Below are 7,091 nucleotides of genomic sequence, written 5' to 3'. Positions count from 1 at the left end.
GCTGTGTGCTTGTAAGAAATACATATGAAATAACCCTGTATACATAGGCTATGTGAAATTACCCTGTCCCTGTAGCAGATCTATTCAGGTGGAGCTGGGGATGGTGGAGGGTTTGTGTTTATTGGCTGCTGATGTGAAAAGACCCGATCAGCTGTGCCATGTGAAAAATAATGCCATTATATCAGAATGAATTAGAACCTATCAGCCGTCTTGAGTTTCAGGACAGAACTTTGTATATAGCCTATACAGTCAGGACAAAATTAATATGATGGCTCCTGACAAGATATTGAAGTCATATGAAGCAAAACAATCTGTCTGTGCAAGAAACTGACATGATTTACAAGTCTGATTCTTTTCTGTGAACTGGTTCTTTTAGACAGTTTTCTATTAACTAGTTCAAATAACCGATTTACTAGTTTGTTGACATAATTACATTATAGCATAGCATATGCAGTTATTAAAGCACAAAGTAATGATGTGAAACACAGATGTTTAAAATTTCTAAAGCATATAATGTGAATAAATTAGTCTTAAACAACTCCCCTTTTTACATGAACCATACAAACTTTCACTTCACCACTTTATTCAAGTGCTTGGTTCACACATGCTCTTATCTGCAGCTCATCGGTTGTTTGGTCTGAGTTCGAACTGTTTCCTCAGTTCAGTATACTGTTGGAGAACCTGGAGCGCTGAATGAGATGGCAAAGTCCATCATCATAGAATCATAATATGCCGGTAATTGGCTAATTTCCAGTATCAAGCCCAGCTCGCAAACTGTTTGAGATGGTCTGATTTGGTGAACTGGTTCATCCAGTTAACTAAAAAGAACCAGTTCAAAAGAATGAGCTCAGAGCGGGTTTCTCTTTCACTTCTGAGGAAATGGAAAACCTGGAGCGGAGCTGGAATTGAATGATTAATGCTCCACTCAGATATGACATTTGAATATGTGTGCTGCTTGGCAACATGCAAATATTGATGCTTTGGCTTCACTTGGAACTATTTTCATTGGTGGAGAAGGGAAAGATAAAGTAACTGTATAATTTGTCACCAGCATATTAATATTGTATAAAAGCAATATTACAATGGTGGTTGTGCTTTGTGTAAATATGACTACTTTCAGTGGCCATGCTGATCACTAAACACTGCCCAGAATGCTTTTTTTTTTTTTTTTTTTGCAGTGTAATAACCATGAATAGGTATTAATTACTAATAAGTATAACAATATAATGTATTATATATGTGGTTAAAATTATTTATGAGAGGATACAACGATTATAATGTTTCTAAAGACAATCTTTATAATGCGTTGTACATGTAAGCTTCATAGAAATTGTTTGAAAATGAAAAGTTGCCTGTAATAATCATAACAATCTAGCTTAATTATAAAAGGCACATAAAACATGGCACATAAAGTGTGTGTGTGTGTGTGTACTGCATGTACTCTGTATCTTACATAGGTGACAGAGTCCTTTACTGTCTATACAAGGACATGTAATATTTATTTACAGGGTGGGGTGACTTCAAATGTTTACTGTTCTCTCACAGTCTGGTTATAAACACTGAGCTTCAACCAGTATGTCCTCTAAAATTAATGCAGATGAAAGTCTTGTGTCCATAAACCATAATTGCTTCCTATCTAACAGAAACAGGAGCAGTCAAGGACATCACCCAGATTACTCAGCTACCAGAAAAAAAAAAAAAAAAAAAAAAATATCTGATTGACATTTTCTCTTTGTGTATTTTACCATGGAAATTGTGTTCCTGAAATAAAATGTTAGTCCAGTTCTGCTGTCTTTAAATGACTTATCCTGTTTGTTATATCCATCTGTCTGAACAGTTTGTTCTTCAAGTCAGTCTCTTCCATTTACTCTGAAAATCAGAAGTAGAAGCATTTTCATTTTCCATTGGTTTCTATTTTACATTTTGTCTTGGACATTTGTCAGCAGACAAATTTAACAAATTGCTCCACAAGTGCACATTTGATTCCTTTCTATAGCTTTTTGGGTGAGCATGAGGCAGGTATTTCTTCATAAATGCCAGGCCAGTTTGTCACAACCTATAGGCTATTTAATGCCAGGTTCCCACTGTGACAACTTGCCCCATATTATTAAAACCTGATATTTACTGTAAACCTAAATTTTGCATTACAATGCTGTTGTTATACTTGCACCTTATTGTGAGGTGGCCTGTTTAGTTAATGTATGGTAAAGGTTAAATGTTATCCATGATAATCCATAAATATCCATAATGTTATCCATAATTTTATGAACATTTCTGTTAACCCTAAAACATAACCCATTGCAGAGCAAAATTCAAACTCAATATAGAAAATCATTTCATTTTTAATACAGTACATTGTGCCTTTTTAAAATAATAATAATAATAATAATCAAGCAATCCAATCAGTTTTAATCAATATATAATGCTTTGACCTTTGTCAGAATCAATTAAATAAAGGTTGCTCTTTTCCTGCACTCTGATACCCTCTGGTGGAGCGTTTAAAGATCACATTGAAATAAACCTTATAGAATTCATTTGTTTCTACAAATAATCTGTAATGCATATCATAAGGACACACATTTTAACTGAGAATCATTTTAGTTACAAATACTTTCAACTACTTTCAGCCATGCTATGCAAAATATTGCAGCAAAAAAGTCTCATAAGTAAGAGAGTCTAATTCTTTTTATAGACAGTATGGTGTTACTGTATTTATTATATTGCTAACTTTTTTTTTTACATTTATTTCTCAACACACTCCTTCATTTGCATCATAGAAGTATTGTTTCTCTCTCTGAAGCTTCCAAAGCGCAGAGAGGAACACATGTCCACTGCAGTGCCATCATCAACCTGCTGGGGTCAAAGGTCAGTGCAATAAAAAGGTGTAGTTGACATCCAACACTTTCGTTGAAGTTCGTCTTTGACAGGTAATCCAAACCGCACTAAATCATTATGCTGATTATGTGAACGGCACGCATGGATTAACAGGAAAAATGATCCGATTACCACAACGTTGAGCTGCTTTTCTGAAAAAAGCAGGACTTCTTCAGTCAGAGCCTGGAGTTTAAGAAGATCATGGATCATGGACGGTGCTACTAGAGACAGTAATACTGCAGCAGCAGGGATCAACTTATTGTTGCACGGTTACATGGGATTTTGTCAAAGTGGCTTAATAGAAATTTATGTGGCACTGCATACGTATGTTAGAAGACTTGCTACTTTTATTTAGTTATTCCCCAAAACTGTAACTCAGAGCTAAACAGAGCAAAATAAAGCAAGGCTCATTCAGTCAGAGTTATTATTGTCAACTCAAACTTAAGCTAAAGCTATAATAACATTTTGTTTCTGGGAAAAAAATAAATTAAGTAAAATATTTGAAAAACTAAACTTATTTTACTTCAGCAAGTTCCCAAGTAAACATTTCTAATTTTTGTTAATTTGTAGCTGATAATTAAATAATTAAAACTAAAAAGCTAAAACTAATAAACAAAAACAACGTTTACTATATAGTAGGGCTGTCAGTCGATTAAAAGTTTTAACTAATTAATTACAATTTTTTTTTTAAAGCTATTAGCCTATTGTTTTAAATGCTTAGGCTTCAATGGCCTAACTTAAAGTATGGAACATAAAAGAAGATCATTTGAGAAACATGTCAGTATTTTTTATTCATGCAATGAAAGTCACTAGGGACCAAAACAGCTTAGTTACCAACAATATTCAAAATACCTTATTTTATGTTGCACAAAAGAAAGTAAGTCATTCAGGTTTGAAACAACATGAGGGTAAGTAAATGATGGCAGAATTTTTTTATTTTTTTATTTTTGGTGAACTCTCCCTTTAATGTTTATTTATTTATTTGTAATAAATGATATGATACTCTGAATAAGAAACTAAATCTGCCAGTCTTCATTCGATTCGTTCAAACGGCCGATTCATTCAGGAATTTAGTAAACGGCTCTCTTTATGAATCGTTTTCTGAATCATTGGTTCACTTGATTCGTTCAAAACGCAGATTCATTCAGGAACTAAACACAGCTGTGGTTCTGCTGTGGCTTTTTAGGTAATATTTTCGTTGGCAAAAAACACAGAATATTATGTTTAAAATATAGCACAATATTAACCTCTTATTTACTGAACTGTTGTATAAAATCACATTTGCACTCATGTTCTTCATGACAAAAAAACATCAATAGTGTGATATTGCTCTCATTGCTGGTGTGATATGATTATCATAAAAACTCATACAGGGGAATTTTTTCCTGAGGAAAGGATATGGACCAGAAGACATTGCAATTACTACATATTTAGACAGACTTAAAGTAGTTCCAGATCTATACTTGTGCTCTTATTATTTCAGTTATTTTGCCTTTAATGTAAATAAACGTGCAAACTTGCTCTTGCTCTTGTGAATTAATTTTGATGTTGATTACATTTACTTACAAATTCATCATCATGTTGATATGCTATGTTACTATAAAACTCTTACGACAAACAGGTCTTCTAATATCTTCAGTTGTTGCGTATACAGAGCTGCAGCGGACACATATTAAATGACTTCACTTGGACCCATTGTGTCTCTTTAATACCGTGTGGTTTATATACATGTTGCTGCTGATTGGGCGGACTTTTTTGACACACCCACCAAACAAGAGAAAACGTGTCTCAAACCCCGTTGCACACCTTTTCCAGGAAACATGTCGTTCAACCCGGAAACAAAATGTTGGGCAGCGGTGTGAACCTGAACGTGCCCCAGTTGTTCCATCGCTAATGAGTTTTAACAAAGAAACACCTGTGGCCCCGCCTCTCTCTCCTTCATTTGCGTCATTTTGCAGGTGGACTGGGTCAGTGTTCCTGATTCTGTCTTGTAAAACTGACCGAGTGGAAAAATAATGATGTCAGTATAAAAGGCTGGATTTGTACAGTCAGTTGCAGATGAGAAAATCATCTGTTATGAATTTGGAGAGAGATCCTGGCAGGACGTACAGGTGCACGTTAAGACACGCAATAGTTGCAAGAGCAGAGAATGAGGCCAACACGGCTGAGTTGCTCATTTTGTCTATAACGGGGCACAAGTTTTTGTTTTCACTGGCTGTATCACATCTTCTCATTCATGGTGAACACTGAATGCATCCTGTCTTGTTTTGTGATACAATGAGTGCCTATCATAAAACGACTTAATGATATTGATGCTGTCAGCCTAATAGATAGAACTGTAAATGACAGAAAGTTTGGGTATTACAAGATTTTTACATGCTTCCCATGTGCAAAAGTTGCCATCACAATGTCAGGTTGTTCTGTATGGTTGCAAGGCCATTGCCAAGCAGTTATATAATATATAATAATAAAAGCTCTCCTTTGATTAACATATATGGCATTTACTCACCTGTTTTATTTATTTATTTATTTTTTTGTCTTGACAGAATTTCTTGGTAAGTTGGATGGGGACTATTTAGGAACAACAATTTCTGAGGTCAATCATTTGGACTGAGGTGTGGGATTTGACTGGGTTGATTTTAAGCTACTCCGTAGTGACTTTAGCTGTATGTGGCTACTCTGCTGGAAGATGAATCGTTTTCTAAGTGCATGCGCTCGTGGGACTGCAGCGCTATTTCCTCCAGGTTTTTTCTGCATCCATCAATTCTTCCTTCTATCTCAATGAATTTCCTAGTCCCTGTTGTAAACAAGCATCCCCAAACACAATGCTGCATCACCATATTTCAACTGCTGCTCTACTTGAGATGTGATGAGCTTTTTCAACAAGGGTTTATGTTCTTTCCATTCATGCCAGATTTATGAATAGTGCATGTTATTATGTGTATCATATCTCTTCTTCATTTTCTGGCTTTCCATTTTCTAATCTGTATTAAAGGGTTACTCCACCCCAAGATGAAAATTTTGTCATTAATCACTTACCCCCATGTCGTTCCAAACCCATAAAAGCGTTTGTCTTCGGAACACAATTTAAGATATTTTGAATGAAAACTGGGAGGCTTGTGACTGTCCCAATTGACTGCTAAGTAAATAACACTGTCAAGGCCCAGAAAAGTATGAAAAGCATCGTCAGAATAGTCCATAGTCCAGAATAGTTGAAAAAAAGTTGTTATTTTTATTTTCTTTACACACAAAAAGTATTCTCATCGCTTCATAAAATTCAGATTGAACCACTGATGGCAGATGGACTATCCTGACGATGCTTTTAATACTTTTCTGGGCCTTGACAGTGAGAGTTACTTGGCAGTCAATGGGACAGTCACAAGCCTCCTGGGTTTTCATCCAAAATATTTTAAATTGTGTTCCGAAATTATTTAGTGAATTACAATTTTTTTTTTCTTTTGTCATCAATGGAATCTTTATAGGTGATCTAGATGATTGGATTAGACACATTCTAATGATATATATATATATATATAAATAAAATACACAGTGTTGAGTGGAGGAGCTTGAACTTCAAAGCATTGTGCTTTCAACTGAGAAATCTTGTAGAGAGCCTGTTTGAGGCGTTAAATCAAATAAACTAAATTACCCCAACCTACATTTTCTTAAATTTACAGGTTTCGCTTGATTGATGAATCCTTAATTGAAGGCAAATTAAATATAACTCTAAAACAACTTAATTTCTCTGAAGTGGCTCATGCATTGAAAGGCTTGTGATTGCAGCGGGAATTAACTCTCATCGCAATCGTGTTGTAATAATGTTTTTTTAGCTTGAGGGACATTTCTTACTCTTACTGGATGACATTCTAGAGCAATCTCATTTTAATCAAAACGACCCACCTTCCTACTCAATTATCATAATCAGAATCAATAAAATTAGATTTCTAAACCCTATCCCACGTTGCATTCTTCCACAGAAAATAAAATTCCTCTGATCATTGTACAAACACAGATCCATTTCTGTGCATTTACTTGATTCTGAATCACCCGCTGATGCTAAAACCTTTGTAACAACTCAACAAGGCAAGCGTAATAGGCAAAGACCGTAGTATCTTTGCAGAAATATCACGCTGTAAATTTTCATGAGCTCTCATCTTTTGCTTTCCGCTCTCTTTTTTTATTATGTCTCAGCCTTTTTTCTCACGTGACGATGAATG

This window comes from Barbus barbus (assembly GCF_936440315.1).
Source record: "Barbus barbus genome assembly, chromosome: 30".
NCBI classification, from domain to species: domain Eukaryota; kingdom Metazoa; phylum Chordata; class Actinopteri; order Cypriniformes; family Cyprinidae; genus Barbus; species Barbus barbus.
The sequence above is the reverse complement of the archived record's forward strand: the minus strand, read 5'-3'. Positions refer to the sequence as shown.